Source organism: Lissotriton vulgaris, unplaced genomic scaffold, assembly GCF_964263255.1.
Source record: "Lissotriton vulgaris unplaced genomic scaffold, aLisVul1.2 SCAFFOLD_4450, whole genome shotgun sequence".
Classification (NCBI taxonomy): Eukaryota; Metazoa; Chordata; class Amphibia; order Caudata; family Salamandridae; genus Lissotriton; species Lissotriton vulgaris.
Window position 1 is genome coordinate 130068 of NW_028248584.1, and position 27693 is coordinate 157760.

Here is a 27693-nt window from a genome sequence, read left to right on the forward strand (position 1 = left end):
GTAATACAATTCTGTTTGTCTTTGACTGTAGAAAATAAAAAATGTGAAATGTCCACATTGCTGCAGCAATTTGCTCCCCTGTCACATGGGAGGTTCCATGGTGTAATGGTTAGCACTTTGGACTTTGAATCCAAGGATCCGAGTTCAATTCTCGGTGGGACCACTTTCATGACTTATGACCAAATCTTTTTCTGTCAAGTGTATTCATAAATATCATAAATCTAACACGGGTAGAGTGAAACATTAATTTATTGATTGTATTTTAAAAGTCTATTTGATGTGAGCAAATTATAGAACTTTTAGAAAACATGGAAATTAAATTGCTCAAAATAATGAGACATTTTGTGAGCTGACTCTGTTTTCTCAAACTCATCACAAGGGGCTGATGCAAGATATTACTTGTTTAAATCTTACTGTTATTGATAAGGGGAACAAGGAACTTTTTTAATTGGAAAGCCTTCATTAAAAGAAAACTTGAGGAATCAAATTGTGTATTTAGGGGACAGAAGAGATGAACTTTTAAATAACAATCTTGAAATTCAGACACACAGATATTTACACTCTGTTTTTCTAAAGTAAATCCATAACCATGAAGTAGAATCTTTCGAAAGACATGTCAGATGTATTAATCTGAATTCCTCTTTCAAAGAAATGCACAATTAAATGAACTGTGTAAGTCAAGAATGTTGTCAGATAAGAAATCAGCAAAATTAACTATCTTATTACTGATCATACAGATGAGAAAGAAAAAGAACCTCTTGCTCAAATTGTGGATGGGAAAGAACAGTTTTTAGTTTTCAGCTTCTGTACTTATGTTTATGATTAATTCATTTCTTTATATTGTATTATCGCTATCTAGATGGATATAGCCATGTATACATAGATACTGGAAAGGGGCGACCACTCGGTCCCCCCGAATGTATGGCGGAGTACCACGATCCCCCCGGGAAGCCATCTTGGGCGGGAGGCGAGTCTCGGCTGGTATGCCCGAAGCGGCGTAGCCGGGGCGTGCCTTTTCCCGCCCTAGAGTGGGTTGGCCTAGACACTGACGCGGCTGGCCACGCCCTTGGGGCAGGCAGGGGCGGGTTTACGCCCGCCCTGAAGACGGATAAAAGGAGAAGCAAGATCAGAAGGCATCCTCTTGTTCCTGTGCTCTGAAGCTGCACCTCCTCGCTGCACGTGAGCTCGAGACGGAACGAAGAGCCAATTTTGAGCGTTGTAATCGTTCTTGTTTGTTTTTCAGATACTCTGTTGGAGAATGCCGAAGAAGGCGGGAAAGCGCATGACTACTGACCAGATGCTGCGCGTTCTCATGAAAGAGATGACCGAACTAAAGAGGCGAATGGATGAAAACGATGAAGGGGGACCGAAACGTCCTTTGGCGGGAGCAGCCCCGGGAGGGAAAAACAAGAGGCCCAGGAGAGGAACAGCTGGGAAAGACATCCCGGGTCCCAGTACCCCGCTCGAGGCACCCAATCCCGTGCCGGAGGAAGGGAATCCGATTCCCGTTGTGGTCACCCCCGTGTCCGGGGAAGATATGCCGCCCAAGCTGGCAGCACAAATAGCAGCGTGGTTGAGTAAAGGTAGCGAGGGCGCCACGGCTGTCGACGCACAGGTGCTGATGAAGCAACTGCGTGAGTCACGGGAGGCAGCGAAGGTGTCCACGCCGGCTGCAGCTGTAGAGAAGCCACAGGGGACGGGTTCAGTAGCAGAGGCAGCGTCCGGTTCAGGTAAGCGGCCATTGCCGATTGCGAGGGATGAGTCAGCACCCTCTCGTAGGGAAAAGTTGGGTCAGCATGTTCCTTTGGCTATTAAAGAGAAGATATGGGCAGGGGAGTACGTAAACATCTTCTCGTTGCTTACTGATCACTATGAGATGGAGCATGTTAAGGGCCAGAAGGATCTCATGCATCCGAGTGTTTGGCGCGCAAAAATGGCCGCCTTTAAGGTAAATGAAAACATTGGCAATTGGGGCAAAGCGTGGGGGGTTTTTACATCGATCTTGGGGGAACGAAGGCCCGATCTGTTACCCGAATTGCCGATTTATCAGTCACGAATCATGGGGTACTCGGTATCACACGAGGGAAATCATTGGTTCTGCTATGATAACCTGTTTAGGAAGGCTAAAGAACATGATAAAAACTTAACGTGGGATTGTTATGATTCTGTGTCATGGTCCAAAATGGAGGATACTGGTATGTTAAAATTGCCATTAGTAGGGAGTAACGTTGGCGAATCCTCCCGCCAGTACGCGGGGACGCCCTTTCGATCAGGTGCGGGTACCGACAATTACTCGAGGCCTGCCGGCAATACAGGAAAAAGGGGGGTTTGTTGGAACTTCAACAGGGGTAAATGTACTAGGCCCCAGGGATCGTGCAAATTTAGACACGAATGTAGTGGGTGTGGGCAATCATCCCATCCTGAGTCCACGTGCAGAGCCAAAACGGGTGATAACGGGGGTAGAGGAGGCGCCAAACAGGTCTAACATAGTCCGAGGGGCGCCTTTACCTACCCCGATTGATACCTTGGCAATGATTCCTTGGCTCAGTGAATACCCGGATCGTACTTCTGCTGGGGTGTTGCGGAACGGGTTTTCTTATGGTTTCCGCATCCCAGTGGGGGACTTTCAAGGTGTAGAGAAATGTAAAAATCAGCTATCGGTCTTCCAGCATACGACCGTGGTACAGGATAAGATCAGGAAGGAGGTTACTCGAGGTCGAGTCGCCGGTCCGTTTAGTGTACCACCGGTTCTTAACTTTGTTTGTTCCCCTTTAGGTGTGGTCCCAAAGAAGGACCCGGGTGAGTTTCGGCTGATACATAATTTGTCAGCCCCACGTGGTCTTTCCGTAAACGAAGCGATAGACCCGGAAGTGTGTTCGGTGCGGTACGCATCCTTCGATGAGGCCGTAGCCATTTTGAATCCCCTGGGGCCCGGGGCGCTGATGGCAAAATCTGATATCGAGTCAGCGTTCCGGTTGCTCCCGGTACATCCAGACGATCAGCGTCTCCTAGGTTTCATGTTTCAGGGTCATTATTACATGGATAGGTGTATGCCGATGGGGTGCTCTATATCTTGTGCCTATTTCGAAAAATTCAGTAGTTTTCTACAATGGGTTTTCACAAGGAAGACGGGTTTCCAACATGTGATGCATTACCTTGATGATTTTTTGTTCCTGGGGGCAGCCGGGGATCCGGAATGTGGGCAGGCTTTGGCGCAGTTTTGTGTCTTGATGAATCAGTTTGGCGTGCCATTGGCACCAGGTAAGACTGTGGGGCCTTCCACTTGCCTCGAGTTTCTGGGGATCGAGTTAGACTCCGGAGAAGGTTGTTTTCGTTTACCAGCTGACAAAGTGTCAAAGTTCAGGACATCCCTGCAAATGTGTATAAGTGGACCTAAGGTTAAGCTGCATCAATTACAGCAGTTAGTTGGCCAGTTGAATTTTGCCCTGAGGGTTATATCAATGGCCCGCCCCTTTTCCCGTTCGATTGCTCAAGCCATGGTCGGCCTGAAGGAGGGCCATCATCGCACAAGGCTCTCGGCAGAGGTCCGCCAGGACATGCGCATTTGGTTGGCATTTCTGGCGGATTTCAATGGCTGAGTCGTCTGGAATAAACCGGCCGTGTCCTCTGAGGAGCTGGGGCTGTGGACAGATTCGGCAGGGAGCATAGGTTTCGGTGCCATCTTCGGCACAAGATGGTCTGCACAAAAGTGGCCGACATGGTGGCATGACAGTGGACTGACAAGTAACATTGCTTTCCTGGAACTTTTCCCCATTTTAGTGGCCCTGAGAACTTGGCCCGAGGGGTTCAAAGATCACTCTGTGGTATTTTGGTCGGACAATATGACCGTGGTCGAGTGTATCAATAGTCAGGCAGCAAGATGCAAATGGATTTTGAGACTGCTCAAGGAAATTTTTTACTGTGTATGCAATTGAATGTGCTATTCAGAGCAAGACATGTCCCAGGGATAATGAACCAGGCGGCTGATGCACTGTCTCGTTTTCGTATGCAGGCTTTCTGGGGTTTTCTTCCCACAGCGGACCCGGAGCCGGCACCCTTTCCCGAAGCTCTCTGGTCTCTCGGTGCCCCGAACTTCGTAACCTCGTGGGAGAGAGCTTAGCACCCAGGACGAGGAAGGCATATGAAGGGGCGTTCCGGTCCTATTTAGCCTTTTTGGGGACTGATAGAGAGGAGCTTTGGGGCCAGGAGGAGTGGGTGGTTAATTTTCTGATGTCCTTACATTTGGTCGGGAAATCGGTGGCCACGGCTCAGAGGCATCGGGCTGCCATTTCCTTTGTTGCTAGGGCTCATGGTATCCATGACCCAACAGCGTCTTTCGTTGTACAGAAAGCGCTACGGGGGTGGCAACGCCTTGAGGGTCGAAGAGTAGACGAGAGGCGCCCGATAGGTTTGGATAGGCTGGCCCAGTTATTATCCAGACTCCCTGCTACGTGTTCATCTCAGTTTGAGACGGTGTTATTCCGAGCCGCTTTTACGCTGGCATTCCATGGGGCTATGCGGGTAAGCAAACTAGTGGCGAGGAACAAGCAGGATGTGACAGGAGGATTGTGCCAGGAGCACGTCCAGATCAGAGGGGAGACAATAACGGTCTCATTTGTCAGGTCCAAGACCGCTCAAAGTGGGATGGGTGACTGCGTAATCATACGCAGGATTCCCGGGTCCTCCATGTGCCCGGTAAAGTGTTTAGAAGATTATTTAGCACGAAGGGTGGCATCATGGGGGGGGACCTTGTTGAGACACGCTGAAGCCACCCCACTGACAAAGTTTCAGTTTCAGCGGGTGCTTGCGATGCCGATTGCCGCTGCGGGCTTGAACCCGGGCGAGTTTGGGACCCATTCCTTTCGGATAGGGGCTGCTACAGAAGCTACAGCCAGGGGTCTGAATGTGGAACAAGTTAAACGGGTGGGGCGTTGGTCCTCCAATTGTTATAAAAGGTATGTGCGGTTGCACATGTTGTGAAGCTGTAACAATGTACTCACGCTTCTTGTTTTTGTTTGGTTTTCAGTTGCGCAAGCCTACGAGGCGGGGCGGACTTTGCAGTCGACCCAACACCGGGCCAGCGGTCAGACATCACCGGCTGTGAAAAAGGAGGTGTGGGTCGTGGGCCACTCATACGTGAGACGTGCCGCAGACGTATTCAAGGCAGGTGACATGATTCACGTAGCTGGGGAATACGGGTACAGTGTGTCCTTCTACGGAAGAGGCGGTCTCTGTATTGACCAGTTTCAATCATTTTTTGAGGGTTTGCTAGGGCGGACGAGGTCACCGCCGTCTGTAGTCATAGTACATCTTGGGGGTAATGATTTGGTCACCACTGGTAGACGACTTCTTCTTGAGGCGATGCTTTCCACTGTAAGTTGGTTAGCGAGGAGAGTTCCAGGGTGCACAATTGCGTGGTCCCATATGATCCCACGAAAAGTGTGGCGGGGGGCTATTTCGGTTCCTGCTTTAAATCATTCTGTTAGAAAGCTTAATAACAAAGTGAGTAGGTTGTTCCGTTCCAAGACACTGCATTCTATTTCGCATGGGTGTATTAATGATGACAGTATGTATTTGGGGGATGGAGTGCAGTTGTCTCGGGTGGGGAATGAGTTACTCATAGGAGACTTCTTAGCATGGCTAAAAACGTTATACCATGACCTTTAGGTAGGAGTGTTGTGGGGGGTCCGGATAGCCGGTCAACTATCCGGCCTGTGGCGGTAAGGTCATGATCGGTGAGCACTAATTGGAAGATCCCTATGAGTGGGCGTCACCCAGCACGGATGGGAGCGCTCGGGGGAGGTGGCCATTGGCCCCTCAACGGGGAGGCGGTCCCTTCTAAGGATGGGTTGCCGAAAGAAAAGGAAAGGCGGTCAAGGCCCCTTCCTGGGTAGGAGGGGTTACAGCCCCCTCCTGGGGAATTTCCCGGGGCCAGGACGTCTGCGACGGCAGATGTGGTAAGTTGTGTGGGGTTTGGGGGGGGTCTACGCTACCTTCTAGATACCTCACACGAGTCCTCGTACGACCTCTAAGTGGCGTCGAGTTTTATTGGGGCCCCCGTCAAGTCAAGGGGAATTGGTAATTGCACTTGAGGTACGCCTCTGGGCCGCCCCTCACAAGTGAGGGCGATATTTCTGGGTTAGGGATCTTGACACCGGTTACGACCTTGCCGTTGGCCCTTAAACGTTAGGATGTACAATTTCAAAATTTCAAGTAAATGTTTTGTAGGATGTTAGTTCGGCTAGGAGAACCTTTGTATTAGAGAATCTGTTAAGGTTAGCCAAACATCGCAATGTGGTAATGAAATTGTACATAATATGAAACTGTTTATTTAATGTTTTAATTTTGTTTCATATTTTAATAAATACGGCCGGGAGGGTTACTCCCTCCCGTCTTCCAAAAACTTCAGAACTGTTTCCGGTTTCCCATCCTTGGGGATTGTGTTGAGAGGGGGTGGCGGGTATCTCAGCCATATGGAAAGGGGCGACCACTCGGTCCCCCCGAACGTATGGCGGAGTACCATGATCCCCCCGGGAAGCCATCTTGGGCGGGAGGCGAGTCTCGGCTGGTATGCCCGAAGCGGCGTAGCCGGGGCGCGCCTTTTCCCGCCCTAGAGTGGGTTGGCCTAGACACTGACGCGGCTGGCCACGCCCTTGGGGCAGGCAGGGGCGGGTTTACGCCCGCCCTGAAGACGGATAAAAGGAGAAGCAAGATCAGAAGGCATCCTCTTGTTCCTGTGCTCTGAAGCTGCACCTCCTCGCTGCACGTGAGCTCGAGACGGAACGAAGAGCCAATTTTGACCCACCCACCAGCCCCTGAGGACAGCAAGTGGTTTTTGAATAAAGTTGATGGATAACTCTGATTTTCGTTTACAGGTTGTGGTATTATCGTGATGATTTTGAGTATGTAATAAAGAATGGTCGATTTGTGTTACGTTTCGCAAATAAAGAAATTCTGCTTTAGTGTTCATTGGTAAGCATGCTTTTAATAAAATTGTAGTTGCTACTGTCTTTTTAGTTTACTCATTTAGTTAGCATTGTCGTATTTATTTTGGTCGGGCGGTAAGGTCATGATCGGTGAGCACTAATTGGAAGATCCCTATGAGTGGGCGTCACCCAGCACGGATGGGAGCGCTCGGGGGAGGTGGCCATTGGCCCCTCAACGGGGAGGCGGTCCCTTCTAAGGATGGGTCACCGAAAGAAAAGGAAAGGCGGTCAAGGCCCCTTCCTGGGTAGGAGGGGTTACAGCCCCCTCCTGGGGAATTTCCCGGGGCCAGGACGTCTGCGACGGCAGATGTGGTAAGTTGTGTGGGGTTTGGGGGGGGTCTACGCTACCTTCTAGATACCTCACACGAGTCCTCGTACGACCTCTAAGTGGCGTCGAGTTTTATTGGGGCCCCCGTCAAGTCAAGGGAAATTGGTAATTGCACTTGAGGTACGCCTCTGGGCCGCCCCTCACAAGTGAGGGCGATATTTCTGGGTTAGGGATCTTGACACCGGTTACGACCTTGCCGTTGGCCCTTAAACGTTAGGATGTACAATTTCAAAATTTCAAGTAAATCTTTTGTAGGATGTTAGTTCGGCTAGGAGAACCTTTGTATTAGAGAATCTGTTAAGGTTAGCCAAACATCGCAATGTGGTAATGAAATTGTACATAATATGAAACTGTTTATTTAATGTTTTAATTTTGTTTCATATTTTAATAAATACGGCCGGGAGGGTTACTCCCTCCCGTCTTCCAAAAACTTCAGAACTGTTTCCAGTTTCCCATCCTTGGGGATTGTGTTGAGAGGGGGTGGCGGGTATCTCAGCCATAATACTTATACGTTGATAAGTTTCAGTATAAAACTTTGACGTTATGTTTTTCCAAGTCCAAATTCTAAGAAATTAGTGAAATATTAAATCTCATAATTCAAGCAGGTCCCACCGAGATTTGAACTCGGATCGCTGGATTCAGAGTCCAGAGTGCTAACCATTACACCATGGAACCCCGCCATACATGAGGGATTTTTCCATTGAGACAAAAGAGAGCGCATCATTGCGGGGGCTTTTCTTACATTGATGAAAAGATATCTCAGTTGAATGCTCATAGTGTAAAGAGCGATAATGTGATTTGATTCTTTTCAGCTACATTCTCCATAACAGTGTTAAATGTGCAAACGTTTATCAGGACATGCAATTTACAAAATAATGATCATCTTTGACTGAAGAATATTAAAACATTCTACATTTCCAAACTACTACATCCATTTCTCTGTCTCTCACATGGGTGGCTCCAAAGAGCAATGGTTGGCACTTTGGACTTTGCATGCAAAGGTACCAGTCCAATTCTTTGAGGCACTTCTTTACTACTCTTGACCTTTTCCATTTCTGTCATCTTTGTTTATTGATAGCTCCAATCCAACACCAGTAGGTTGAAAGAGACAAATATTGACTCCTTTCAAAATGTCCAACAGCTTGAACAAGTTACAGAAATACAAACTTTATAATACTTTTACATCACATTCCTAGACAAAATAGTGTGACATTACAAAATCATATCCTGTTTTTCTCAAATGCATTTCAGAGGGCTGATTCCCAGCATTCCTTTTTGAAGATTTCCACACTATTGATAAGGCGAATATAGCACATTTTGAAAGAGATGTTTTCTTAAATCAAACCTAGAGAACCACAATGACGGTATCATTCAGATAGTAGAAATGTTTTTTGTATATTAGTATGGAAATTGTGAAATAAAACATTTCTCATGCTGATTTTCAACAGTCGATCTGCAATCATGAAAAATAAGCTTTTGCTTGGAGGCCTCAAAGGTACTGATCTAATTTTCTTTTTTACAATTATTCACAGATCGTATGATATGCTTTGTACAAATCAACTATGTTGTTAGATCAAAATTGATTAAAAAGTGACTATCTCAATTTCAGGACATATAGAAGAGGAAGGAGAAGGCGCTCATGTTTCAAATGCGGAGAGGCAACAACTGTTCATTATTTTCACCTCTATTAATTATATGTATTTTTATAATGTATATATTTATATTTTCCGATAAATATACATAGACATATAGCGATATATAGGGAGATACATACATATAAGTTGATACGTACAAGTTTATAAGTAAATGAGATGTTTTTCCAATTAATACTTCTAAGAACTGAATGGAAACAAAATCGTAAAGTTTAGATAAGTCCCACTGAGCTTTGTACTTAGATCCCTGTTTTCAGAGTCCAGATTGACAAGCATAACACCATCAACCCACCTGTACTAGGTTGAGCTTTCCGTTTTGACAGAAGAGATTGCATTCACGGGGAAATGTTAATTTTTATTGCAAAATCTTATCTCACATAAAAAGTACTGTTCAACAGAGTCATAGCGTTACTTGAGTCCTTTGTGCAACATACTTCCCTAACATAGTTCAATGGGCAAGAGTTGAACAGAATAGAAAAGTAATACAATTCTGTTTGTCTTTGACTGTAGAAAATAAAAAATGGGAAATGTCCACATTGCTGCAGCAATTTGCTCCCCTGTCATATGGGAGGTTCCATGGTGTAATGGTTAGCACTTTGGACTTTGAATCCAAGGATCCGAGTTCAAATCTGGGTGGGACCACTTTCATGACTTATGACCAAATCTTTTTCTGTCAAGTGTATTCATAAATATCATAAATCTAACACGGGTAGAGTGAAACATTAATTTATTGATTGTATTTTAAAAGTCTTTTTGATGTGAGCAAATTATAGAACTTTTAGAAAACATGGAAATTAAATTGCTCAAAATAATGAGACATTTTGTGAGCTGACTCTGTTTTCTCAAACTCATCACAAGGGGCTGATGCAAGATATTACTTGTTTAAATCTTACTGTTATTGATAAGGGGAACAAGGAACTTTTTTAATTGGAAAGCCTTCATTAAAAGAAAACTTGAGGAATCAAATTGTGTATTTAGGGGACAGAAGAGATGAACTTTTAAATAACAATCTTGAAATTCAGACACACAGATATTTACACTCTGTTTTTCTAAAGTAAATCCATAACCATGAAGTAGAATCTTTCGAAAGACATGTCAGATGTATTAATCTGAATTCCTCTTTCAAAGAAATGAACAATTAAAAGAACTGTGTAAGTCAAGAATGTTGTCAGATAAGAAATCAGCAAAATTAACTATCTTATTACTGATCATACAGATGAGAAAGAAAAAGAACCTCTTGCTCAAATTGTGGATGGGAAAGAACAGTTTTTAGTTTTCAGCTTCTGTACTTATGTTTATGATTAATTCATTTCTTTATATTGTATTATCGCTATCTAGATGGATATAGCCATGTATACATAGATACATACTTATACGTTGATACGTTTCAGTATAAAACTTTGACGTTATGTTTTTCCAAGTCCAAATTCTAAGAAATTAGTGAAATATTAAATCTCATAATTCAAGCAGGTCCCACCGAGATTTGAACTCGGATCGCTGGATTCAGAGTCCAGAGTGCTAACCATTACACCATGGAACCCCGCCATACATGAGGGATTTTTCCATTGAGACAAAAGAGAGCGCATCAGTGCGGGGGCTTTTCTTACATTGATGAAAAGATATCTCAGTTGAATGCTCATAGTGTAAAGAGCGATAATGTGATTTGATTCTTTTCAGCTACATTCTCCATAACAGTGTTAAATGTGCAAACGTTTATCAGGACATGCAATTTACAAAATAATGATCATCTTTGACTGAAGAATATTAAAACATTCTACATTTCCAAACTACTACATCCATTTCTCTGTCTCTCACATGGGTGGCTCCAAAGAGCAATGGTTGGCACTTTGGACTTTGCATGCAAAGGTACCAGTCCAATTCTTTGAGGTACTTCTTTACTACTCTTGACCTTTTCCATTTCTGTCATCTTTGTTTATTGATAGCTCCAATCCAACACCAGTAGGTTGAAAGAGACAAATATTGACTCCTTTCAAAATGTCCAACAGCTTGAACAAGTTACAGAAATACAAATTTTATAATACTTTTACATCACATTCCTAGACAAAATAGTGTGACATTACAAAATCCTATCCTGTTTTTCTCAAATGCATTTCAGAGGGCTGATTCCCAGCATTCCTTTTTGAAGATTTCCACACTATTGATAAGGCGAATATAGCACATTTTGAAAGAGATGTTTTCTTAAATCAAACCTAGAGAACCACAATGACTGTATCATTCAGATAGTAGAAATGTTTTTTGTATATTAGTATGGAAATTGTGAAATAAAACATTTCTCATGCTGATTTTCAACAGTCGATCTGCAATCATGAAAAATAAGCTTTTGCTTGGAGGCCTCAAAGGTACTGATCTAATTTTCTTTTTTACAATTATTCACAGATCGTATGATATGCTTTGTACAAATCAACTATGTTGTTAGATCAAAATTGATTAAAAAGTGACTATCTCAATTTCAGGACATATAGAAGAGGAAGGAGAAGGCGCTCATGTTTCAAATGCGGAGAGGCAACAACTGTTCATTATTTTCACCTCTATTAATTATATGTATTTTTATAATGTATATATTTATATTTTCCGATAAATATACATAGACATTTAGCGATATATAGGGAGATACATACATATAAGTTGATACGTACAAGTTTATAAGTAAATGAGATGTTTTTCCAATTAATACTTCTAAGAACTGAATGGAAACAAAATCGTAAAGTTTAGATAAGTCCCACTGAGCTTTGTACTTAGATCCCTGTTTTCAGAGTCCAGATTGACAAGCATAACACCATCAACCCACCTGTACTAGGTTGAGCTTTCCGTTTTGACAGAAGAGATTGCATTCACGGGGAAATGTTAATTTTTATTGCAAAATCTTATCTCACATAAAAAGTACTGTTCAACAGAGTCATAGCGTTACTTGAGTCCTTTGTGCAACATACTTCCCTAACATAGTTCAATGGGCAAGAGTTGAACAGAATAGAAAAGTAATACAATTCTGTTTGTCTTTGACTGTAGAAAATAAAAAATGGGAAATGTCCACATTGCTGCAGCAATTTGCTCCCCTGTCATATGGGAGGTTCCATGGTGTAATGGTTAGCACTTTGGACTTGGAATCCAAGGATCCGAGTTCAAAACTGGGTGGGACCACTTTCATGACTTATGACCAAATCTTTTTCTGTCAAGTGTATTCATAAATATCATAAATCTAACACGGGTAGAGTGAAACATTAATTTATTGATTGTATTTTAAAAGTCTTTTTGATGTGAGCAAATTATAGAACTTTTAGAAAACATGGAAATTAAATTGCTCAAAATAATGAGACATTTTGTGAGCTGACTCTGTTTTCTCAAACTCATCACAAGGGGCTGATGCAAGATATTACTTGTTTAAATCTTACTGTTATTGATAAGGGGAACAAGGAACTTTTTTAATTGGAAAGCCTTCATTAAAAGAAAACTTGAGGAATCAAATTGTGTATTTAGGGGACAGAAGAGATGAACTTTTAAATAACAATCTTGAAATTCAGACACACAGATATTTACACTCTGTTTTTCTAAAGTAAATCCATAACCATGAAGTAGAATCTTTCGAAAGACATGTCAGATGTATTAATCTGAATTCCTCTTTCAAAGAAATGCACAATTAAATGAACTGTGTAAGTCAAGAATGTTGTCAGATAAGAAATCAGCAAAATTAACTATCTTATTACTGATCATACAGATGAGAAAGAAAAAGAACCTCTTGCTCAAATTGTGGATGGGAAAGAACAGTTTTTAGTTTTCAGCTTCTGTACTTATGTTTATGATTAATTCATTTCTTTATATTGTATTATCGCTATCTAGATGGATATAGCCATGTATACATAGATACATACTTATACGTTGATAAGTTTCAGTATAAATCTTTGACGTTATGTTTTTCCAAGTCCAAATTCTAAGAAATTAGTGAAATATTAAATCTCATAATTCAAGCAGGTCCCACCGAGATTTGAACTCGGATCGCTGGATTCAGAGTCCAGAGTGCTAACCATTACACCATGGAACCCCGCCATACATGAGGGATTTTTCCATTGAGACAAAAGAGAGCGCATCAGTGCGGGGGCTTTTCTTACATTGATGAAAAGATATCTCAGTTGAATGCTCATAGTGTAAAGAGCGATAATGTGATTTGATTCTTTTCAGCTACATTCTCCATTACAGTGTTAAATGTGCAAACGTTTATCAGGACATGCAATTTACAAAATAATGATCATCTTTGACTGAAGAATATTAAAACATTCTACATTTCCAAACTACTACATCCATTTCTCTGTCTCTCACATGGGTGGCTCCAAAGAGCAATGGTTGGCACTTTGGACTTTGCATGCAAAGGTACCAGTCCAATTCTTTGAGGTACTTCTTTACTACTCTTGACCTTTTCCATTTCTGTCATCTTTGTTTATTGATAGCTCCAATCCAACACCAGTAGGTTGAAAGAGACAAATATTGACTCCTTTCAAAATGTCCAACAGCTTGAACAAGTTACAGAAATACAAACTTTATAATACTTTTACATCACATTCCTAGACAAAATAGTGTGACATTACAAAATCCTATCCTGTTTTTCTCAAATGCATTTCAGAGGGCTGATTCCCAGCATTCCTTTTTGAAGATTTCCACACTATTGATAAGGCGAATATAGCACATTTTGAAAGAGATGTTTTCTTAAATCAAACCTAGAGAACCACAATGACGGTATCAAAAAAAAAAACTGAAACAGTAGTGCCGAAATAAAGAAAGAATATGGAGAAAAAAGTATGATAATAAGGATAAGATAGTGTACAAGGAACTCTTAACCCAATATAAACTTCTAATAATAGAGACAAAAAAGAAGTTTTATACAGAGCAAATCGAAAGCGCTAAAAACTCACATAAAAAGCTTTTCGAAATAACTAAACATCTTGCTGGATGTGCTCCAGATCTTAACCCTCCTTGCTCACAAGAGTTCTGTGATTCACTAGCAACATTCTTCTTCACCAAAGTTAATGACATATTTTCAGCATTTAACCAAGGTGAAGATCAAAGGATCACGAAAATAAATACTTCCCCTCCAAGCAATACCCTTTCATGCTTTGCTGAAGTAACAGATTCTAATATCCAAGACATCGTGAAAACAATTAAATCTGGATCAGCCCTGGACCCTTGCCCTTTGAACACCCTTCGGTCACTAACAGATACTATAATCCCAGTCATCACTCAATTGACCAATCTCATGTTCCACACAGGAATCTTCCCCAGTCAGTTGAAGAAAACACTACTTAAACCACTCCTGAAGAAACCTGGCTTGGACAAAGCTGAATTAAAAAACTATAGGCCTATAGCCAACCTACCTTTTATCGCGAAAGTAATTGAGAAAGCTGTGAACGCTCAACTTGCGGGATTCATCGAGCAATACCATCTGCTCGATGAAACACAATTCGGGTTCCGTAAATTTCACGGGACGGAAACAGCCCTCATAAAGGCAGCAGACGACATCCGATTAATTAGAGACCAAGGTGGAACCGCACTATTGGTGCTCTTAGACTTATCAGCTGCCTTCGACACGGTTGACCATAAGATCCTAGTCAACCGTGTCGAAAGGATGGGCGTGCAAGGTACAGCGAAAGACCTAATAGCGTCTTTTCTAGCAGAAAGATCTCAGGCAGTCATACTGGGCCAGTATGAATCTGCTGAATTATCACTGCTGTGTGGGGTACCACAAGGTTCATCCCTTAGTCCGACACTTTTTAACATCTATGTGTCGGACCTCGCAAATACCATCAAAGCGCACGGGATGAACCTTACCTCATACGCAGATGACACTCAGCTGATACTGGCTGTCAGAAATGACGGGGAAACAGTGGCGGAAAATTTCAAGACAGGTATTTTGGCCATTGGAAAATGGATGTCCGAAAACTGCTTGAAATTAAATTCCGACAAAACTGAGGTGGTCATTTTTGGCCACCTCAGTCCAAGCTGGTCCCCCACTTGGTGGCCATCATCTTTCGGAGCTGTACCTGTGCCAGCCACGAAAGTGAGAAACTTGGGTGTCATCTTTGATGACAACCTAAACTTCATGGCTCACGCAAACCAGACAGCCTCCAATGCCTTCTTCAAGCTACGATTGGTGAGGAAGATTCTTCCGTTTCTCCCTACCAACGTGGGAAAGACATTGGTTAGTGCAATGGTCCTTTCAGCGCTGGACTATTGCAACGGCTTGTTTGCAAATGCCCAAGCGAAAACAATCAAGAAGTTGCAGACAATCCAGAATGCAGCAGCCAGGCTTCTCCTCAATATTCCAAAATTCAAGCCTATATCTACAACAACAACAACAACAAAGGAGTTTATAAAGCGCCTGGTGACGCCATCCCGGCGTGTCCCCGCGCTGTGGAAAGAAGTCAAGTACAGAGTGGGGAGTTACAGGGAGAACAGGTGGGTTTTTAAGCTTTTCCTGAAGGCGGTCTCCGAGTCCGCTAGTCTGATCTCCATAGGGAGAGCGTTCCATTCCCTGGCGGCCATAACCCGAAACGAGCGGCCACCCATTCTGGCCTTCCTGATACGAGGTACAGTGAGCAGGCCAGTTCCCCCAGATCTCAGAATCTTTGAGAAGTCTCCACTGGCTACCTGTTAGGAACCGAATTAAGTTTAAGACGCTAGGTATCATCTATAAAGCACTGCACCATCAAGCGCCTCAGTTCTTATGCGACCATCTCGTCCCGTACATTCCCACTCGAATGTTACGATCTGCAGGACAGAATGACCTGATTGTGCCTCGAACCAGACTGGTCAACTGGGGAGACAGACGTTTTCTAGTCGCCGCCCCAAGATTGTGGAACATACTTCCACAAAACATAAGATCAAGTCCAAATTTATTGTCCTTCAGAAAGAAACTGAAAACCTGGCTATTTAATCTCTAAAAAACTATACAGACCATATAGGAGGGTAAAACAGTACAGCGCCGAGACGCCTGCGGGCAATTGTTCGCGCTTAATAAATGCCAAAAATAAATAAATAAATAAATCATTCAGATAGTAGGAATGTTTTTTGTATATTAGTATGGAAATTGTGAAATAAAACATTTCTCATGCTGATTTTCAACAGTCGATCTGCAATCATGAAAAATAAGCTTTTGCTTGGAGGCCTCAAAGGTACTGATCTAATTTTCTTTTTTACAATTATTCACAGATCGTATGATATGCTTTGTACAAATCAACTATGTTGTTAGATCAAAATTGATTAAAAAGTGACTATCTCAATTTCAGGACATATAGAAGAGGAAGGAGAAGGCGCTCATGTTTCAAATGCGGAGAGGCAACAACTGTTCATTATTTTCACCTCTATTAAATATATGTATTTTTATAATGTATATATTTATATTTTCCGATAAATATACATAGACATATAGCGATATATAGGGAGATACATACATATAAGTTGATACGTACAAGTTTATAAGTAAATGAGCTGTTTTTCCAATTAATACTTCTAAGAACTGAATGGAAACAAAATCGTAAAGTTTAGATAAGTCCCACTGAGCTTTGTACTTAGATCCCTGTTTTCAGAGTCCAGATTGACAAGCATAACACCATCAACCCACCTGTACTAGGTTGAGCTTTCCGTTTTGACAGAAGAGATTGCATTCACGGGGAAATCTTAATTTTTATTGCAAAATCTTATCTCACATAAAAAAGTACTGTTCAACAGAGTCATAGCGTTACTTGAGTCCTTTGTGCAACATACTTCCCTAACATAGTTCAATGGGCAAGAGTTGAACAGAATAGAAAAGTAATACAATTCTGTTTGTCTTTGACTGTAGAAAATAAAAAATGTGAAATGTCCACATTGCTGCAGCAATTTGCTCCCCTGTCACATGGGAGGTTCCATGGTGTAATGGTTAGCACTTTGGACTTTGACTCCAAGGATCCGAGTTCAAATCTCGGTGGGACCACTTTCATGACTTATGACCAAATCTTTTTCTGTCAAGTGTATTCATAAATATCAAAAATCTAACACGGGTAGAGTGAAACGTTAATTTATTGATTGTATTTTAAAAGTCTATTTCATGTGAGCAAATTATAGAACTTTTAGAAAACATGGAAATTAAATTGCTCAAAATAATGAGACATTTTGTGAGCTGACTGTTTTCTCAAACTCATCACAAGGGGCTGATGCAAGATATTACTTGTTTAAATCTTACTGTTATTGATAAGGGGAACAAGGAACTTTTTTAATTGGAAAGCCTTCATTAAAAGAAAACTTGAGGAATCAAATTGTGTATTTAGGGGACAGAAGAGATGAACTTTTAAATAACAATCTTGAAATTCAGACACACAGATATTTACACTCTGTTTTTCTAAAGTAAATCCATAACCATGAAGTAGAATCTTTCGAAAGACATGTCAGATGTATTAATCTGAATTCCTCTTTCAAAGAAATGCACAATTAAATGAACTGTGTAAGTCAAGAATGTTGTCAGATAAGAAATCAGCAAAATTAACTATCTTATTACTGATCATACAGATGAGAAAGAAAAAGAACCTCTTGCTCAAATTGTGGATGGGAAAGAACAGTTTTTAGTTTTCAGCTTCTGTACTTATGTTTATGATTAATTCATTTCTTTATATTGTATTATCGCTATCTAGATGGATATAGCCATGAATACATAGATACATACTTATACGTTGATACGTTTCAGTATAAAACTTTGACGTTATGTTTTTCCAATTCCAAATTCTAAGAAATTAGTGAAATATTAAATCTCATAATTCAAGCAGGTACCACCGAGATTTGAACTCGGATCGCTGGATTCAGAGTCCAGAGTGCTAACCATTACACCATGGAACCCCGCCATACATGAGGGATTTTTCCATTGAGACAAAAGAGAGCGCATCAGTGCGGGGGCTTTTCTTACATTGATGAAAAGATATCTCAGTTGAATGCTCATAGTGTAAAGAGCGATAATGTGATTTGATTCTTTTCAGCTACATTCTCCATAACAGTGTTAAATGTGCAAACGTTTATCAGGACATGCAATTTACAAAATAATGATCATCTTTGACTGAAGAATATTAAAACATTCTACATTTCCAAACTACTACATCCATTTCTCTGTCTCTCACATGGGTGGCTCCAAAGAGCAATGGTTGCCACTTTGGACTTTGCATGCAAAGGTACCAGTCCAATTCTTTGAGGTACTTCTTTACTACTCTTGACCTTTTCCATTTCTGTCATCTTTGTTTATTGATAGCTCCAATCCAACACCAGTAGGTTGAAAGAGACAAATATTGACTCCTTTCAAAATGTCCAACAGCTTGAACAAGTTACAGAAATACAAACTTTATAATACTTTTACATCACATTCCTAGACAAAATAGTGTGACATTACAAAATCCTATCCTGTTTTTCTCAAATGCATTTCAGAGGGCTGATTCCCAGCATTCCTTTTTGAAGATTTCCACACTATTGATAAGGCGAATATAGCACATTTTGAAAGAGATGTTTTCTTAAATCAAACCTAGAGAACCACAATGACGGTATCAAAAAAAAAAACTGAAACAGCAGTGCCGAAATAAAGAAAGAATATGGAGAAAAAAGTATGATAATAAGGATAAGATAGTGTACAAGGAACTCTTAACCCAATATAAACTTCTAATAATAGAGACAAAAAAGAAGTTTTATACAGAGCAAATCGAAAGCGCTAAAAACTCACATAAAAAGCTTTTCGAAATAACTAAACATCTTGCGGGATGTGCTCCAGATCTTAACCCTCCTTGCTCACAAGAGTTCTGTGATTCACTAGCAACATTCTTCTTCACCAAAGTTAATGACATATTTTCAGCATTTAACCAAGGTGAAGATCAAAGGATCGCGAAAATAAATACTTCCCCTCCAAGCAATACCCTTTCATGCTTTGCTGAAGTAACAGATTCTAATATCCAAGACATCGTGAAAACAATTAAATCTGGATCAGCCCTGGACCCTTGCCCTTTGAACACCCTTCGGTCACTAACAGATACTATAATCCCAGTCATCACTCAATTGACCAATCTCATGTTCCACACAGGAATCTTCCCCAGTCAGTTGAAGAAAACACTACTTAAACCACTCCTGAAGAAACCTGGCTTGGACAAAGCTGAATTAAAAAACTATAGGCCTATAGCCAACCTACCTTTTATCGCGAAAGTAATTGAGAAAGCTATGAACGCTCAACTTGCGGGATTCATCGAGCAATACCATCTGCTCGATGAAACACAATTCGGGTTCCGTAAATTTCACGGGACGGAAACAGCCCTCATAAAGGCAGCAGACGACATCCGATTAATTAGAGACCAAGGTGGAACCGCACTATTGGTGCTCTTAGACTTATCAGCTGCCTTCGACACGGTTGACCATAAGATCCTAGTCAACCGTGTCGAAAGGATGGGCGTGCAAGGTACAGCGAAAGACCTAATAGCGTCTTTTCTAGCAGAAAGATCTCAGGCAGTCATACTGGGCCAGTATGAATCTGCTGAATTATCACTGCCGTGTGGGGTACCACAAGGTTCATCCCTTAGTCCGACACTTTTTAACATCTATGTGTCGGACCTCGCAAATACCATCAAAGCGCACGGGATGAACCTTACCTCATACGCAGATGACACTCAGCTGATACTGGCTGTCAGACATGACGGGGAAACAGTGGCGGAAAATTTCAAGACAGGTATTTTGGCCATTGGAAAATGGTTGTCCGAAAACAGCTTGAAATTAAATTCCGACAAAACTGAGGTGGTCATTTTTGGCCACCTCAGTCCAAGCTGGTCCCCCACTTGGTGGCCATCATCTTTCGGAGCTGTACCTGTGCCAGCCACGAAAGTGAGAAACTTGGGTGTCATCTTTGATGACAACCTAAACTTCATGGCTCACGCAAACCAGACAGCCTCCAATGCCTTCTTCAAGCTACGATTGGTGAGGAAGATTCTTCCGTTTCTCCCTACCAACGTGGGAAAGACATTGGTTAGTGCAATGGTCCTTTCAGCGCTGGACTATTGCAACGGCTTGTTTGCAAATGCCCAAGCGAAAACAATCAAGAAGTTGCAGACAATCCAGAATGCAGCAGCCAGGCTTCTCCTCAATATTCCAAAATTCAAGCCTATATCTGAATCTTTGAGAAGTCTCCACTGGCTACCTGTTAGGAACCGAATTAAGTTTAAGACGCTATGTATCATCTATAAAGCACTGCACCATCAAGCACCTCAGTTCTTATGCGACCATCTCGTCCCGTACATTCCCACTCGAATGTTACGATCTGCAGGACAGAATGACCTGATTGTGCCTCGAACCAGACTGGTCAACTGGGGAGACAGACGTTTTCTAGTCGCCGCCCCAAGATTGTGGAACATACTTCCACAAAACATAAGATCAAGTCCAAATTTATTGTCCTTCAGAAAGAAACTGAAAACCTGGCTATTTAATCTCTAAAAAACTATACAGACCATATAGGAGGGTAAAACAGTACAGCGCCGAGACGCCTGCGGGCAATTGTTCGCGCTTAATAAATGCCAAAAATAAATAAATAAATAAATCATTCAGATAGTAGAAATGTTTTTTGTATATTAGTATGGAAATTGTGAAATAAAACATTTCTCATGCTGATTTTCAACAGTCGATCTGCAATCATGAAAAATAAGCTTTTGCTTGGAGGCCTCAAATGTACTGATCTAATTTTCTTTTTTACAATTATTCACAGATCGTATGATATGCTTTGTACAAATCAACTATGTTGTTAGATCAAAATTGATTAAAAAGTGACTATCTCAATTTCAGGATATATAGAAGAGGAAGGAGAAGGCGCTCATGTTTCAAATGCGGAGAGGCAACAACTGTTCATTATTTTCACCTCTATTAATTATATGTATTTTTCTAATGTATATATTTATATTTTCCGATAAATATACATAGACATATAGCGATATATAGGGAGATACATACATATAAGTTGATACGTACAAGTTTATAAGTAAATGAGATGTTTTTCCAATTAATACTTCTAAGAACTGAATGGAAACAAAATCGTAAAGTTTAGATAAGTCCCACTGAGCTTTGTACTTAGATCCCTGTTTTCAGAGTCCAGATTGACAAGCATAACACCATCAACCCACCTGTACCAGGTTGAGCTTTCCGTTTTGACAGAAGAGATTGCATTCACAGGGAAATCTTAATTTTTATTGCAAAATCTTATCTCACATAAAAAGTACTGTTCAACAGAGTCTTAGCGTTACTTGAGTCCTTTGTGCAACATACTTCCCTAACATAGTTCAATGGGCAAAAGTTGAACAGAATAGAAAAGTAATACAATTCTGTTTGTCTTTGACTGTAGAAAATAAAAAATGTGAAATGTCCACATTGCTGCAGCAATTTGCTCCCCTGTCACATGGGAGGTTCCATGGTGTAATGGTTAGCACTTTGGACTTTGAATCCAAGGATCCGAGTTCAAATCTCGGTGGGACCACTTTCATGACTTATGACCAAATCTTTTTCTGTCAAGTGTATTCATAAATATCATAAATCTAACACGGGTAGAGTGAAACATTAATTTATTGATTGTATTTTAAAAGTCTATTTGATGTGAGCAAATTATAGAACTTTTAGAAAACATGGAAATTAAATGGCTCAAAATAATGAGACATTTTGTGAGCTGACTCTGTTTTCTCAAACTCATCACAAGGGGCTGATGCAAGATATTACTTGTTTAAATCTTACTGTTATTGATAAGGGGAACAAGGAACTTTTTTAATTGGAGAGCCTTCATTAAAAGAAAACTTGAGGAATCAAATTGTGTATTTTGGGGGCAGAAGAGATGAACTTTTAAATAACAATCTTGAAATTCAGACACACAGATATTTACACTCTGTTTTTCGAAAGTAAATCCATAACCATGAAGTAGAATCTTTCGAAAGACATGTCAGATGTATTAATCTGAATTCCTCTTTCAAAGAAATGCACAATTAAATGCACTGTGTAAGTCAAGAATGTTGTCAGATAAGAAATCAGCAAAATTAACTATCTTATTACTGATCATACAGATGAGAAAGAAAAAGAACCTCTTGCTCAAATTGTGGATGGGAAAGAACAGTTTTTAGTTTTCAGCTTCTGTACTTATGTTTATGATTAATTCATTTCTTTATATTGTATTATCGCTATCTAGATGGATATAGCCATGTATACATAGATACATACTTATACGTTGATAAGTTTCAGTATAAAGCTTTGACGTTATGTTTTTCCAAGTCCAAATTCTAAGAAATTAGTGAAATATTAAATCTCATAATTCAAGCAGGTCCCACCGAGATTTGAACTCGGATCGCTGGATTCAGAGTCCAGAGTGCTAACCATTACACCATGGAACCCCGCCATACATGAGGGCTTTTTCCATTGAGACAAAAGAGAGCGCATCAGTGCGGGGGCTTTTCTTACATTGATGAAAAGATATCTCAGTTGAATGCTCATAGTGTAAAGAGCGATAATGTGATTTGATTCTTTTCAGCTACATTCTCCATAACAGTGTTAAATGTGCAAACGTTTATCAGGACATGCAATTTACAAAATAATGATCATCTTTGACTGAAGAATATTAAAACATTCTACATTTCCAAACTACTACATCCATTTCTCTGTCTCTCACATGGGTGGCTCCAAAGAGCAATGGTTGGCACTTTGGACTTTGCATGCAAAGGTACCAGTCCAATTCTTTGAGGTACTTCTTTACTACTCTTGACCTTTTCCATTTCTGTCATCTTTGTTTATTGATAGCTCTAATCCAACACCAGTAGGTTGAAAGAGACAAATATTGACTCCTTTCAAAATGTCCAACAGCTTGAACAAGTTACAGAAATACGAACTTTATAATACTTTTACATCACATTCCTAGACAAAATAGTGTGACATTACAAAATCCTATCCTGTTTTTCTCACATGCATTTCAGAGGGCTGATTCCCAGCATTCCTTTTTGAAGATTTCCACACTATTGATAAGGCGAATATAGCACATTTTGAAAGAGATGTTTTCTTAAATCAAACCTAGAGAACCACAATGACGGTATCATTCAGATAGTAGAAATGTTTTTTGTATATTAGTATGGAAGTTGTGAAATAAAACATTTCTCATGCTGATTTTCAACAGTCGATCTGCAATCATGAAATATAAGCTTTTGCTTGGAGGCCTCAAATGTACTGATCTAATTTTCTTTTTTACAATTATTCACAGATCGTATGATATGCTTTGTACAAATCAACTATGTTGTTAGATCAAAATTGATTAAAAAGTGACTATCTCAATTTCAGGATATATAGAAGAGGAAGGAGAAGGCGCTCATGTTTCAAATGCGGAGAGGCAACAACTGTTCATTATTTTCACCTCTATTAATTATATGTATTTTTCTAATGTATATATTTATATTTTCCGATAAATATACATAGACATATAGCGATATATAGGGAGATACATACATATAAGTTGATACGTACAAGTTTATAAGTAAATGAGATGTTTTTCCAATTAATACTTCTAAGAACTGAATGGAAACAAAATCGTAAAGTTTAGATAAGTCCCACTGAGCTTTGTACTTAGATCCCTGTTTTCAGAGTCCAGATTGACAAGCATAACACCATCAACCCACCTGTACCAGGTTGAGCTTTCCGTTTTGACAGAAGAGATTGCATTCACAGGGAAATCTTAATTTTTATTGCAAAATCTTATCTCACATAAAAAGTACTGTTCAACAGAGTCTTAGCGTTACTTGAGTCCTTTGTGCAACATACTTCCCTAACATAGTTCAATGGGCAAAAGTTGAACAGAATAGAAAAGTAATACAATTCTGTTTGTCTTTGACTGTAGAAAATAAAAAATGTGAAATGTCCACATTGCTGCAGCAATTTGCTCCCCTGTCACATGGGAGGTTCCATGGTGTAATGGTTAGCACTTTGGACTTTGAATCCAAGGATCCGAGTTCAAATCTCGGTGGGACCACTTTCATGACTTATGACCAAATCTTTTTCTGTCAAGTGTATTCATAAATATCATAAATCTAACACGGGTAGAGTGAAACATTAATTTATTGATTGTATTTTAAAAGTCTATTTGATGTGAGCAAATTATAGAACTTTTAGAAAACATGGAAATTAAATGGCTCAAAATAATGAGACATTTTGTGAGCTGACTCTGTTTTCTCAAACTCATCACAAGGGGCTGATGCAAGATATTACTTGTTTAAATCTTACTGTTATTGATAAGGGGAACAAGGAACTTTTTTAATTGGAGAGCCTTCATTAAAAGAAAACTTGAGGAATCAAATTGTGTATTTTGGGGGCAGAAGAGATGAACTTTTAAATAACAATCTTGAAATTCAGACACACAGATATTTACACTCTGTTTTTCGAAAGTAAATCCATAACCATGAAGTAGAATCTTTCGAAAGACATGTCAGATGTATTAATCTGAATTCCTCTTTCAAAGAAATGCACAATTAAATGCACTGTGTAAGTCAAGAATGTTGTCAGATAAGAAATCAGCAAAATTAACTATCTTATTACTGATCATACAGATGAGAAAGAAAAAGAACCTCTTGCTCAAATTGTGGATGGGAAAGAACAGTTTTTAGTTTTCAGCTTCTGTACTTATGTTTATGATTAATTCATTTCTTTATATTGTATTATCGCTATCTAGATGGATATAGCCATGTATACATAGATACATACTTATACGTTGATAAGTTTCAGTATAAAGCTTTGACGTTATGTTTTTCCAAGTCCAAATTCTAAGAAATTAGTGAAATATTAAATCTCATAATTCAAGCAGGTCCCACCGAGATTTGAACTCGGATCGCTGGATTCAGAGTCCAGAGTGCTAACCATTACACCATGGAACCCCGCCATACATGAGGGCTTTTTCCATTGAGACAAAAGAGAGCGCATCAGTGCGGGGGCTTTTCTTACATTGATGAAAAGATATCTCAGTTGAATGCTCATAGTGTAAAGAGCGATAATGTGATTTGATTCTTTTCAGCTACATTCTCCATAACAGTGTTAAATGTGCAAACGTTTATCAGGACATGCAATTTACAAAATAATGATCATCTTTGACTGAAGAATATTAAAACATTCTACATTTCCAAACTACTACATCCATTTCTCTGTCTCTCACATGGGTGGCTCCAAAGAGCAATGGTTGGCACTTTGGACTTTGCATGCAAAGGTACCAGTCCAATTCTTTGAGGTACTTCTTTACTACTCTTGACCTTTTCCATTTCTGTCATCTTTGTTTATTGATAGCTCTAATCCAACACCAGTAGGTTGAAAGAGACAAATATTGACTCCTTTCAAAATGTCCAACAGCTTGAACAAGTTACAGAAATACGAACTTTATAATACTTTTACATCACATTCCTAGACAAAATAGTGTGACATTACAAAATCCTATCCTGTTTTTCTCACATGCATTTCAGAGGGCTGATTCCCAGCATTCCTTTTTGAAGATTTCCACACTATTGATAAGGCGAATATAGCACATTTTGAAAGAGATGTTTTCTTAAATCAAACCTAGAGAACCACAATGACGGTATCATTCAGATAGTAGAAATGTTTTTTGTATATTAGTATGGAAGTTGTGAAATAAAACATTTCTCATGCTGATTTTCAACAGTCGATCTGCAATCATGAAATATAAGCTTTTGCTTGGAGGCCTCAAAGGTACTGATCTAATTTTCTTTTTTTAAATTATTCACAGATCGTATGATATGCTTTGTAAAAATCAACTATGTTGTTAGATCAAAATTGATTAAAAAGTGACTATCTCAATTTCAGGACATATAGAAGAGGAAGGAGAAGGCGCTCATGTTTCAAATGCGGAGAGGCAACAACTGTTCATTATTTTCACCTCTATTAATTATATGTATTTTTCTAATGTATATATTTATATTTTCCGATAAATATACATAGACATATAGCGATATATAGGGAGATACATACATATAAGTTGATACGTACAAGTTTATATGTAAATGAGCTGTTTTTCCAATTAATACTTCTAAGAACTGAATGGAAACAAAATCGTAAAGTTTAGATAAGTCCCACTGAGCTTTGTACTTAGATCCCTGTTTTCAGAGTCCAGATTGACAAGCATAACACCATCAACCCACCTGTACTAGGTTGAGCTTTCCGTTTTGACAGAAGAGATTGCATTCACGGGGAAATCTTAATTTTTATTGCAAAATCTTATCTCACATAAAAAAGTACTGTTCAACAGAGTCATAGCGTTACTTGAGTCCTTTGTGCAACATACTTCCCTAACATAGTTCAATGGGCAAGAGTTGAACAGAATAGAAAAGTAATACAATTCTGTTTGTCTTTGACTGTAGAAAATAAAAAATGTGAAATGTCCACATTGCTGCAGCAATTTGCTCCCCTGTCACATGGGAGGTTCCATGGTGTAATGGTTAGCACTTTGGACTTTGACTCCAAGGATCCGAGTTCAAATCTCGGTGGGACCACTTTCATGACTTATGACCAAATCTTTTTCTGTCAAGTGTATTCATAAATATCAAAAATCTAACACGGGTAGAGTGAAACGTTAATTTATTGATTGTATTTTAAAAGTCTATTTCATGTGAGCAAATTATAGAACTTTTAGAAAACATGGAAATTAAATTGCTCAAAATAATGAGACATTTTGTGAGCTGACTGTTTTCTCAAACTCATCACAAGGGGCTGATGCAAGATATTACTTGTTTAAATCTTACTGTTATTGATAAGGGGAACAAGGAACTTTTTTAATTGGAAAGCCTTCATTAAAAGAAAACTTGAGGAATCAAATTGTGTATTTAGGGGACAGAAGAGATGAACTTTTAAATAACAATCTTGAAATTCAGACACACAGATATTTACACTCTGTTTTTCTAAAGTAAATCCATAACCATGAAGTAGAATCTTTCGAAAGACATGTCAGATGTATTAATCTGAATTCCTCTTCCAAAGAAATGCACAATTAAATGAACTGTGTAAGTCAAGAATGTTGTCAGATAAGAAATCAGCAAAATTAACTATCTTATTACTGATCCTACAGATGAGAAAGAAAAAGAACCTCTTGCTCAAATTGTGGATGGGAAAGAACAGTTTTTAGTTTTCAGCTTCTGTACTTATGTTTATGATTAATTCATTTCTTTATATTGTATTATCGCTATCTAGATGGATATAGCCATGAATACATAGATACATACTTATACGTTGATACGTTTCAGTATAAAACTTTGACGTTATGTTTTTCCAATTCCAAATTCTAAGAAATTAGTGAAATATTAAATCTCATAATTCAAGCAGGTACCACCGAGATTTGAACTCGGATCGCTGGATTCAGAGTCCAGAGTGCTAACCATTACACCATGGAACCCCGCCATACATGAGGGATTTTTCCATTGAGACAAAAGAGAGCGCATCAGTGCGGGGGCTTTTCTTACATTGATGAAAAGATATCTCAGTTGAATGCTCATAGTGTAAAGAGCGATAATGTGATTTGATTCTTTTCAGCTACATTCTCCATAACAGTGTTAAATGTGCAAACGTTTATCAGGACATGCAATTTACAAAATAATGATCATCTTTGACTGAAGAATATTAAAACATTCTACATTTCCAAACTACTACATCCATTTCTCTGTCTCTCACATGG

General features: G+C 39.7%; 12 non-coding genes across 12 annotated transcripts; 5 read left to right on the forward strand and 7 right to left on the reverse strand.

Moving 5' to 3' along the window:
• The first annotated feature begins 91 nt into the window (after positions 1 to 91).
• On the forward strand, positions 92 to 163 carry TRNAQ-UUG (transfer RNA glutamine (anticodon UUG)). Its single transcript has one exon. It is a non-coding gene; the product is annotated as a tRNA-Gln (tRNA).
• A 7754-nt stretch (positions 164 to 7917) lies between these two features.
• TRNAQ-CUG (transfer RNA glutamine (anticodon CUG)) lies at positions 7918 to 7989 on the reverse strand. The gene has a single exon. It is a non-coding gene; the product is annotated as a tRNA-Gln (tRNA).
• A 2445-nt stretch (positions 7990 to 10434) lies between these two features.
• TRNAQ-CUG (transfer RNA glutamine (anticodon CUG)) lies at positions 10435 to 10506 on the reverse strand. Its single transcript has one exon. It is a non-coding gene; the product is annotated as a tRNA-Gln (tRNA).
• Positions 10507 to 12951: 2445 nt separating this feature from the next.
• On the reverse strand, positions 12952 to 13023 carry TRNAQ-CUG (transfer RNA glutamine (anticodon CUG)). The gene has a single exon. It is a non-coding gene; the product is annotated as a tRNA-Gln (tRNA).
• A 3849-nt stretch (positions 13024 to 16872) lies between these two features.
• Positions 16873 to 16944, forward strand: TRNAQ-UUG (transfer RNA glutamine (anticodon UUG)). The gene has a single exon. It is a non-coding gene; the product is annotated as a tRNA-Gln (tRNA).
• Positions 16945 to 17768: 824 nt separating this feature from the next.
• On the reverse strand, positions 17769 to 17840 carry TRNAQ-CUG (transfer RNA glutamine (anticodon CUG)). The gene has a single exon. It is a non-coding gene; the product is annotated as a tRNA-Gln (tRNA).
• A 3571-nt stretch (positions 17841 to 21411) lies between these two features.
• TRNAQ-UUG (transfer RNA glutamine (anticodon UUG)) lies at positions 21412 to 21483 on the forward strand. Its single transcript has one exon. It is a non-coding gene; the product is annotated as a tRNA-Gln (tRNA).
• An 826-nt stretch (positions 21484 to 22309) lies between these two features.
• On the reverse strand, positions 22310 to 22381 carry TRNAQ-CUG (transfer RNA glutamine (anticodon CUG)). The gene has a single exon. It is a non-coding gene; the product is annotated as a tRNA-Gln (tRNA).
• A 1547-nt stretch (positions 22382 to 23928) lies between these two features.
• Positions 23929 to 24000, forward strand: TRNAQ-UUG (transfer RNA glutamine (anticodon UUG)). Its single transcript has one exon. It is a non-coding gene; the product is annotated as a tRNA-Gln (tRNA).
• Positions 24001 to 24826: 826 nt separating this feature from the next.
• TRNAQ-CUG (transfer RNA glutamine (anticodon CUG)) lies at positions 24827 to 24898 on the reverse strand. The gene has a single exon. It is a non-coding gene; the product is annotated as a tRNA-Gln (tRNA).
• A 1548-nt stretch (positions 24899 to 26446) lies between these two features.
• TRNAQ-UUG (transfer RNA glutamine (anticodon UUG)) lies at positions 26447 to 26518 on the forward strand. The gene has a single exon. It is a non-coding gene; the product is annotated as a tRNA-Gln (tRNA).
• Positions 26519 to 27342: 824 nt separating this feature from the next.
• TRNAQ-CUG (transfer RNA glutamine (anticodon CUG)) lies at positions 27343 to 27414 on the reverse strand. Its single transcript has one exon. It is a non-coding gene; the product is annotated as a tRNA-Gln (tRNA).
• Positions 27415 to 27693: the final 279 nt, after the last annotated feature.